Source organism: Aquarana catesbeiana, linkage group LG06 (genome assembly GCF_042186555.1).
Source record: "Aquarana catesbeiana isolate 2022-GZ linkage group LG06, ASM4218655v1, whole genome shotgun sequence".
NCBI lineage: Eukaryota > Metazoa > Chordata > Amphibia > Anura > Ranidae > Aquarana > Aquarana catesbeiana.
Window position 1 is genome coordinate 31,679,778 of NC_133329.1, and position 8,844 is coordinate 31,688,621.

Sequence of the window (8,844 nt, forward strand, 5' to 3'; positions counted from 1 at the left end):
ATCAACCAGCTCATTATAGGCTGTGGCAAATTCCCCCATTTTGTCCTCTGCATGAGAGACTCTGTCCCCAATAGCAGCAACTTCAGCTTTCAATTAAGTTGTGCATTCCATTAGGTCCCTGTGCAGTGAGCCCCTTAATGAAACCAGCATATCTTTCATCATGGTATCTGTTAGTGGCTGATCCAGGGTGGGGAAGTCATGCATTTGTTCTATGAACTCTGTTGTTCTGTCCTGTGAAGTGTCATGTCCCCCCAGCTCACCTGGATATGTATGCTCCACTGACCTTTTTTGTGATGCCTTCTTTGGGTTGTGCACAGGGGTTCCGCTCGGCGAGGATCTGCTGCTTGTTCCTGGGGAGGATGCCAGATGCTGTAGGTGTAGGCCGCGCCGCCATCTTGAGGTCCGTGGTCCTCGGCTAGGCTGAAAAAGTCCGTCAGCTTTCTGGGGCCCCGCTCGGGCTTTCTTTTGAACATATTGATATCAGATGATAGCTGAGTGCCTGGGCTATCTATATCACCTCTCGCTGCCTTTCTATGTTGCTCCTTGTTGCTGGATTGCTCTGGTTTCTCACGGAGCTCTCTCCTTAGGCTGCCATCTCCTCAGCTGCCGGCCACACCCCCCTACCCATTACCATTTCAAACGGAGGGCTGGGATCTGGGGGTCCCCTTGTTAAAGGGGGCTTCCAGATTCCGATAAGCCCCCCGCCCGCAGACCACTGCAACCACCGGGCAAGGGTTGTGGGGATGAGGCCCTTGTCCCCATCAACATGGGGACAAGGTGCTTTGGGGGGCTACCCCAAAGCACCCTCTCCATGTTGAGGGCATGTGGCCTTGTATGGTTCAGAAGGGGGGGTGCTCTCTCGTCCTCCCCTCTTTCCCTGCAGCCTGCCAGGTTGCGTGCTCAGATAAGTGTCTGGTATGGATTTTTGGGGGGACCCTCATGCCATTTTTTTTAAATTTTGGCACGGGGTTCCCCTTAATATCCATACCAGACCTGAAGGGTCTGGTATGGATTTTGAGCGAGACCCCTACGCCATTTTTTTTTAATTGGCGGAGGGTTCGCCTTAATATCCACACCATATCTGAAGGGCCTGGTATGGAATTTCAGGGGACCCCCACGCAATTTTTTTAAAATTTTGGTTCGGGGTTCCATATAATATTCATACCAGAAACAAAGGGCCTGGTATGGATTTTTGGGGACCCCCATGCCGTTTTTTTCAATGACTTTTATCTATATTGCCGAGACCCGACAATTCATTATAGCCGCGAGTAGTTTTAAATGACTTTTTTTCCTTTAGAAATGTCATTTTGTGCACAGACTGTTCTAAACACGGGAAAAAGGCACGACTTTACAGGCATACTATAGACACCCCCCAGGTATGAAATTTAAAGGAATATTTCACTTTTATTGTTTCACTTTAAGCATTATTAAAATCACTGCTCCTGAAAAAACATCTTTACAACTTTTTTTGCATTGATCCATGTCCCCTGGGGCAGGACCCAGGTCCCCAAACACTTTTTATGACAATACCATGCATATAAGCCTTTAAAATTAGCACTTTTGATTTCTCCCATAGACTTTTAAAGGGTGTTCCGCGGCTTTCGAATTTGCTGCGAACACCCCAAGTTGTTCGCCGATGTTCGAGTCGAACTTACGTTTGACTCGAACACCCGATGTTTGAGTCGAACTTACGTTCGACTCGAACATCGGGCTCATCCCTAGGGGAGACAGATCTCCTATCACAATTTGGATTAGCAGCAAGGACGGGAAGTTATCATAATGGGGGAATTTAATTATCCAGACATAGACTGGACGGAGGGAACCGGCATTTATCTAAGGCTCGCCAGTTCCTTAATGTCTTGCAGGACAATTTAATGGGTCAGATGGTAGACGCACCAACTAGAAATAAAGCGTTACCAGATCTACTGATTACAAACAATACAAACCTGATCACGGATGTGGAAATACGGGGCAATTTAGGTAACAGCAATCACAGGTCAATTGGCTTCAGTATAAATCACACAAATAGGAAAGATAAAGGGAATACAAAGACACTGAATTTCAAAAGAGCCAACTTCTCTAAACTACGAACCTTGCTAGAAGGCATGAATTGGGATAAAATTTTAGGAACAAAGAACACAGAGGAGAAATGGGTTTTCTTTAATAGCATATTAAATAATGGCATTAGCCAATGCATCCCATTGGTTAATAAATTTAAAAGAGCGAACAAAAGTCCTGGATGGCTTAACTCCAATGTAAAAAATGCATATAAAAGCAAAGGAAAAGGTTTTCAATAAATACAAGATTGAGGGATCATCATCAGCATTCAGACATTATAAAGAAAGCAACAAGAAATGCAAGGGCTCAATAAGGACGGCTAAGATAGAAAATGAAAGACACATAGCGGAGGAGAGCAAAAAAAATCCCAAGAAATTCTTTAAGTATGTAAACAGTAAAAAAAGGGAGGACAGACCATATTGGCCCCATAAAGAATGAGGAAGGACATCTAGTTACAAAGTATGGGGAGATGGCGAAGGTATTGAATTTATTCTTCTCCTCAGTCTTCACGAGTGAATCGGGGGGCTTCAGTAACCAAAACTGCAGTGTTTATCCTCATGACACATCACAGGAAGTACCTCCATGGTTAACAGAGGACAGAATTAAAATTAGACTTGGGAAACTTAACATTAATAAATCACCGGGACCACCGGGCTTGTACTCGAGGGTACTTAGGGAACTCAGTCAAGTGATTGCCAGACCATTGTTCCTATTATTCCTAATTTTTACAGACAGTCTACTGACTGGAATGGTACCAGCTGATTGAAGAAAAGCCAATGTAGCACCAATATTTAAAAAGGGCCCAAAATACATCCCTGGGAATTACAGACCAGTTAGCCTAACATCAATAGTATGTAAACTCTTGGAGGGGGTGATAAGGGACTATATACAAGATTTTAGTAAAAAGAACGATATCATTAGCAGCAATCAGCATGGATTCATGAAGAATCGTTCTTGCCAAACCAATCTATTAACCTTCTATGAGGAGGTGAGGTGAGTTGCCATCTAGATAAAGAAAGGCCCTTAGACGTGGTGTATCTGGATTTTGCTAAAGCATTTGACACAGTTCCCCATAAACGTTTACTGTACAAAATAAGGTCCGTTGGCATGGACCATAGAGTGAGTACATGGATTTAAAACTGGCTACAAGGGCGAGTTCAGAGGGTGGTGATAAATGGAGAGAAACCTTGCAAAAAGATCTGAACAAATTAATGGGGTGGGCAACTACATGGCAAATGAGGTTCAAATGTAGAAAAATGTAAAATAATGCATTTGGGTGGCAAAAATATGAATGCAATCTATACACTGGGGGGGGGGGGACCTCTGGGGCAATCTAGGATGGAAAAGGACCTGGGGGTCCTAGTAGATGACAGGCTCAGCAATGGCAGGCAATGCCAAGCTGCTGCTAACAAAGCAAACAGAATATTGGCATGCATTAAAAAAGGGATCAACTCCAGAGATAAAGGGATAATTCTCCCAATTAACAAGACTCTGGTCCGGCCGCACCTAGAGTTTGCTGTCCAAGTCTGGGCACCAGTCCTCAGGAAGGATGTACTGGAAATGGAGCGAGTACAAAGAAGGACAACAAAGCTAATAAAGGGTCTGGAGGATATTAGTTATGAGGAAAGGTTGCGAGCACTGAACTAATTCTCTCTGGAGAGTAGATGCTTGAGAGGGGATATGATTTCAATTTACAAATACCGTACTGGTGACCCCACAATAGGGATAAAACTTTTTCGAGAAGGGAGTTTAACAAGACTCATGGCTACTCATTAAAATTAGAAGAAATGAGGTTTAACCTTAAACTACGAAGAGGGTTCTTTACTGTAAGAGCGGCAAGGATGTGAAATTCCCTTCCACAAGCGGTGATCTCAGCGGGGAGCATCGATAGTTTCAAAAAACTGTTAGATAAGCACCTGAACAACCACAACATACAGGGATATACAATGTAATACTCACATATAATCACACACATAGGTTGGACTTGTGTCTTTTTTCGACCTCAACTACTATGTAACTATGTAACTATTAAGTGCAATAACTTAAGGGTCGGTGTTTTTGGGACAATAAAAGTTTGCAGTTTCACACTATGAGGATTCCTTTTCCTTCTATATGCTTGAGTGGAATAAGAGGATTGCGGGTGTGTTCAGTCTGGAATGTTCAGGATCAGGACGCCATATCTATGTCGATTTGATTGTTACTGAAATCACACGCTGATGTCCTTTAGCTGCTGAGATAAAGCTGGATTGATTCACTAAGGCGATTGATAATTAGGAGTCCGGTGAGTGCAATTCCTATAGGGAGTGGAATCACAAGGTGTGGTGACGGTGGAACATTTCTGCAATGATATGAACTGCCTCATGAGAAATTACTCAACACCTGGACTGTCACAATTTTTATATTTTTAGAGTGCTAGTTGCTCCTATGCACAATTTTTATTTTTATTTTTTGAACTTTATTTATGTGGGGATTTATTTGAGCGCTGCTTAAGCTGGAAACAACCTATTTCTTTGGAATTTTTTTGTTTTCTCCTTAATAATATAAAATAAAGTGTTTTGTTTTTTTTTCATTCTTCCCTTTTTTAAATGTGAAACATGTAAATATATTTTAAATGTGTAAAACAATTAATGAACACAAGAATTAAAAGGAGAAGAAGAATCAGGAGTTATTTAAGGCTGATTAGCGTAAACTAAGGATTAAAGTAGTAGTAAACTTTCATATTGTATTTTTACCTACAGGTGAGCTTTTAATAAAGCTTAACTGTATGTACAATTAATATCTCCTGAACGTGCACCATTTAGGAGATATTTTAGCAAGCAGCAGGCAGTGACATCACCGGTGGTTGCGCTCTGAAGGAACGGAATACCCATGCCGTTCCTTCAGAGCTGTGTGCCGTGGCCAAGACTCCGATGTGCATTATTATTATTATACAGGATTTATACAGTGCCAACAGTTTACGCAGCGCTTTACAACTTGAGGGTAGACAGCACAAATACAATACACTTTAATACATTAGGAATCAGAGGGCCCTGCTCCTTAGAGCTTACAATCTAAGAGGGAAGGTCAACAGATACAAGAGGTAATAACTGTGGGGGATTTGCTGATGGAGAAAATAAATCTACAGTTGTTAGGTGAGGGCCAGATAAGCTTCTCTGAAGAGATGAGTTTTCAGGGATCGTCTGAAAGTGGACAAAGCAGGAGAAAGTTGGACATATTGAGGTAGAGCATTCCAAAGGATGGGAGAGGCTCTGGAGAAGTCCTAAAGTCGAGCAAGGGAAGAGGTGACAAGGGAGTTATAGAGCAGGATGTCTTGGGAGGAGCGAAAAGAACAATTAGGTTGGTATTTTGAGACTAGGTAAGTGATGTAGCTGGGGGCTAGGTTGTGGTTGGCTTTGTAAGTTATTGTTAGTATCCTGAATTTAAATAGTTGGTTGAGTGGCAGCCAATGGAGGGATTGGTAGAGGGGTATAGCAGATGCTGAGCGGTTTGTGAGGTGGATGAGCCTGGCAGCAGCGTTCATGATGGATTGAAGTGGGGATAGCCTATTTAGAGGTAAGCCGAGTTGCAGTAGTCGAGGTGAGAGATGACCAGGAAGTGGATTAGAAGCTTTATGGTGACATTGGTTAGGAAGGGGCATATCTTGGAGATGTTGCGTAGGTTCAGGCGGCAAATTTTGGAAAACGATAGGATGTGGGGCAGAGAGGTTATTTCAAAGTCCAGGATTACACCTAGGACCTTGGCATGGGGGGATAAGTTGATAGTTGAGCCGTTGATATTGACAGAGAAATCAGGGGAAGTGGCACCTGGGGGAGGAAATATCATGAGCTCGGTTTTGGATATGTTGAGTTTGAGGAAGTGATGTGACATCCAGGCTGATATGTCTGCTAGTAAGTTGGTGATGTGTGAGGAGACAGATGGAGAGAGCTTGGGGGTGGAGAGATAGATTTGGGTGTCATCAGCATAGAAATTATATTGAAAGCCATGGGAGGCAATCAACTGACCCAGGGAGGTTGTGTAGATAGAGAAAAGGAGAGGTCTAAGAACAGAACCTTGGGGGACCCCGACGGAGAAAGGAAGAGGAAGGAGGAAGTAGAGTAGTAAGTCACACTGAAGGAGTAGTGGGGTAGGTAGGATGAGAACCAGCGAAGAGGACAGTTACAGAGACCAAAGGAGCTGAGTTTTTTGAGGAGGTGGGAGTGGTCCACTGTTTCAAAGGCAACAGGTCCAGGAGAAGTAGTACAGAATAGTGTCCATTGGTTTTAGCCATTAGTAAGTAATTTGTGAGTTTAAGGAGAGCAGTTTCCGTGGAGTGTTGAGGGCAAAATCCAGACTGAAGGGGATCAAGAAGTTTGTTCATTGTCAGAGAGTTGCTCAGTCGGTTGTAGACCAGTCTTTTAAGAAGTTTGGAGGAGAAGGCGAGTAGGGAGATGGGGCATAGGTTGTTAAGATTGGTGGGGTCTAATGAGGGATTTTTAAATATGTTGGTGACTAGCGCATGTTTTAGAGAGTTTGGCAAGATGCCACAAGAGAGGCAGAGGTTGAAAATGTGAGTTAGAGAGTGTAGAATCGAGTCAGAGGGTGAGCATAGCATTTGTGAGGGAGCAGGATGCAGGGGGCAGGTGGTTAGATGAGTGTTAGATGGAAGTTTAGCAATCTCGTTAATACTAGCAGGGTTGAATGAGGGAAGTAATGATTGTACTTGTGGATGTAGGATGTTGCGTGGGGGAGGTTCCTGCACATTGGAGATTTCCTCATGAATTGTATCAATCTTATTTTTGAAGTGATTGGCGATTTCCTGGGCAGTGAATTAGAGGATGGAGGCAGTGCAGGACAGAGTAGAGTGATAAAGGTAGAGAAGAGTTGGTGTGGACTGGATGATAAGGTGTTATTGAGTGTGATAAAATAGGTCTGTTTGGCATTGTGGAGGCAGAAATAGTACGGTATTTGAGGAGGGCAGATTTTTATTGTTTGAAGCCTTTCTGGAACTTAGTCTTATGCCACAGATGCTCAAGAGCGCTGCTATGTTTTCTGAGACTTCTGGTGTTGTCTGTTTGCCAAGGTTGTAGCGGTCGGGACCTTATTCTGCATGTAGTGAGAGGGGCAACCTTGTCTTGGGAGGTAGACAGTGATCTGTTGCAGACAAAAGTGGCTAGGTTGGGTCAGGACAGGGGTGAGATTTTGTCATAGAGGTGATCAGTAAAAGAGTAGAGAAGGGTTAAGGTGGCGAAGGTTTCTATGGGTAACTGTTAGGCGGTTGGAGGGAGAGGAGGTGGAAGACAGGGAGAGAGCAAAACTAATAAGGTGGTGATCAGAGAGTGGGAGAGGATTGTTGGAGAGGTTACACGAAGTGCACAGATAGGAGAAGACAAGGTCAAGGCTGTTGCCGTTGGAGTGAGTAGGAGCCTGTATCCATTGTTTCAGGTCAAGAGATGAGGTTAGACTAAGAAGTTTAGAAGTAATAGTAGTGTTAGTGTTAACAGGGATGTTGAAGTCACCGAGAATAATTGTGGGGATTTCAGAAGAGAGAAAGTAGGGTAGACAGGCAGCTATGATGTCATTGCAGTTCGGCCAATCAAGCGGCCATGGCCCGCGAACCAGGAATGAACACCTCACTCATCCACACTATATTCCAAAAATTATTGGGCCACCCCTCCAAATCATTTGGTAGAGGGGGAACTATGGTGTGGGGTTGTTTTTCAGGGGTTGGGCTTGGCCCCTTAGTTCCAGTGAAGGGAACTCTTAAGGCGTCTGCATACCAAGACATTTTGGACAATTTCATGCTCCCAACTTTGTAAGAACAGTTTGGGGATGGCCCCTTCCTGTTCCAACATGACAGCGCACCAATGCACAAAGCAAGGTCCCTAAAGACATGGGTGAGCAAGTTCCGGGTAGAGGAACTTGACTGGCCTGCACAGAGTCCTGACCTCAACCCGGGTGAGCAAGTTTCAGGTGGAGGAACTTGACTGGCCTGCATAGAGTCCTGACCTCAACCCGATAGAACACCTTTGGGATGAATTAGAGCAGAGACTGCGAGCCAGGCCTTCTCATCCACATCAGTGCCTGAACTCACAAATGAGCTTCTGGAAGAATGGTCAAACATTCCCATAGACACACTCCTAAACCTTGTGGACAGCCTTCCCAGAAGAGTTGAAGCTGTTATAGCTGCAAAGGGTGGGCCAACTCAATATTGAACCCTACGGACTAAGACTGGGATGCCATTAAAGTTCATGTGCATGTAAAGCCAGACGTCACAATACTTTTGACAATATAGTGTATTGTAGAACAGTTAATGTAGGTTGAGATTCCCTATGTTGAGGTTGAGATTCCCTATTATAGAAAAGAGAGATAAGGGGGACGCATGTTGCACCTTGTATGCAGAATACTGTATAAGATATTTCCCAAGCCAGCACTTAGAATTGGGCACTTTTTTTTCATACACTCCTGATGAAGCCATAATTTATGGGGCGAAACATGTTAAGCGAAAGGTTTTTGTGTGCTAAAAATGTTGTTTGTAAGCTGCATTGCAAGATATGAGATAGAGATTGGTTAGGCTATATAGACATATGGTGGAGCAGTTAATATAAATTGAGATTTTCTATATTAGAAATTAGAGATAAGGGGGATGCATGTTACACTCCGTATGCGAAATATATGATAGTTCCCAAGTCAGCAGGAAGAAGACTAAGAGGGAATATAAGGAGAGGCACACCAGTCCTATTGGGATATGTAGGATGTCAATAGATATAATATATGTCATTACACCTGTCAGAAATGTACAGTACCATC